Raw genomic sequence first — 2,152 nt, 5'->3', positions numbered from 1 at the left:
ATGGAGACCAGTGGGCACCAGCCTTTATTTACACAAAGACAAACAAAAATGGGGAATCAGCAAGAGTAATGGGGAGGAGGCAGGGGCCGCACAGGGAGGAAGAGAAGTTGGCTCAGCAAGCTTTCCCACCATTTGCTTTTGTTTGGGATTCCTTTCCCTGACCCTAAACTGGTCAAGGAAGAGGAACTGCAAGGAGAACAAACTCACAATCAACTAAGAGCTCTGGGAAAACCAGTTCTGTCATAAATTTGTCAAAGAAGGCAAATCCGCAAATGCTTATCTGAGAGCACATTTGCTGTATCAACAAGACTAAAGAAGTATGTGTGAAAGAGATAGGCAAGATGGCAGCAATGAAGATGCCAGACTCATCTCCTCCACAGATTGGCAATCAAATTGCAATAAAACAAAATCAACAAATCCTTAAAGATAAACAAAGGACTATTATGTATGTCAGGAGCAATGGTGGGGTGAAAAGGGGTAAGCAAACTGTAATTAGACTAGTTAAACTGACATGCTGTTGGGTGGTGCAACCCATGAAGGGGAGGGCAGCTACTATAAGGAACCCCTCTGTTGTGCACTCAGGGTAACAGGCACACATCCTGACTTTGGGACCTGGTACTGTTAGAGCTTGGGAGAAAGGGAAGAGCACCGTACCTAGTTTAGAAATCTGTATGTACACACAGTGTAGGCTGCACACAAACACCGTATGACTAGCTATTTTCTTTGATTTAAAATCCATGTCTTGGGCCCTCCCTGGTGGCGCAGCGGGTCAAAGCACAGCACTAAGGAGCTAAAGCCACTTCAGCATGAGTTCGGTCCCCAACCTGGAGGTGACCCACAGGGCGTGGCAGACCTCTCCTGACCCTCCTGTTTCTCCCCTCAAAGTGTACTTCATCGATGTGCATGTCCTGCTCCCCGCTCTGTCTCTGGTGAAACCTCTCACAGCCCCTGAACCTCTGACTAATACCCCAGTTCTGTATGCACAAATAAATAAATCTTTAAAAAATAAAAATAAATAAAACCCATGTCTTGAACTGTGATTGCTGCCTCAGAGACACCTGAGTAAGTGTTGGACATCGACACCACCAGAAATTAACCATACCGTACATGGGTCAAGATGACCAAGAGGAGACAGCAAACTCTGGAGTCTATGCATCACAAAGACTGTTCACTCATGATTAGACACCTTTGTTTAACACACTAGAAAAAGACTAGTTGGACATGAGGCATCAGAAAGGTTTCTTAGGGTCATGTGGCTGCCATTCTCTCAGATGGCAAACTTTCTGACAAAGTACACCTCATAGATCCTGTGTCTGTTCATTGGCTTTGGTAATTGGGCTTTGGTAGCCCAACCCCGGCATTTCTGGCAACAGCACTGCACTGGATAAGTGGGTACACAGAATTAGCATACAGCAGAGAAGGCATACGAGTAGGGAGCTATATGATCAGGGATGCAGAGTGAAGATTATGGGCATGGGCCTGAGGTTCCCAGTCTAGAACAGCTTAAACGTGCAGATAGAACCCCAACTTGTGGGGAGAGTTAGATTGAATCAATTGTTTCTCCCCAGAGAAGCGGCTACTATTTGTAACCAGAGGCTGTGGTGTTTGAAATACCTACCTTACCCACGGGTCCAAAATGGAGACAACTGAATGCTCTCACTGCCAAGAGCGTAAGCACCAGGATCTTAATAATAGGAGCAAGTGCCCCTGGCTAAGGCTCCATAAAGTCAAAAGCAAAGAGAAAAATTCCGGTTTGTCAACCTGTCTTAATCATAATTCACACGCAATGCTACAACCAGAGCTCAGACGTAGCCAAATGGTTGAAAAGAGCACGAGCCTGTACGAAACTTGTCGGCCAAAGAGCAAGCCCCTGGGGCTCACTGGGACATCCCGTCACACAAGCCAGGTCCGCATAGCACTGCAGAAAACCTGAACTAATGCTCCACACTGGAGGTGACGTCTGGTGCCCTACTTTCCAAGTTCCTTCCTACTTGCTAGTCTATACTGGCACCAGTGACCCCAGCCATCTGAGCAGCTGAAAAGGCAGCAGGTCATGAGATAATAGGCACCTAGGGTCCAGGTAATAAATGCTAGGGTTATACCCAGCTTCATGTAGGAGTGCTATATAGCAAATTTATTGATTTTAGAAAAA

This window comes from Condylura cristata, unplaced genomic scaffold, assembly GCF_000260355.1.
Source record: "Condylura cristata isolate star-nosed mole 26May11 unplaced genomic scaffold, ConCri1.0 scaffold00053, whole genome shotgun sequence".
Lineage (NCBI taxonomy): Eukaryota > Metazoa > Chordata > Mammalia > Eulipotyphla > Talpidae > Condylura > Condylura cristata.
This window is presented reverse-complemented; position numbering follows the sequence as displayed.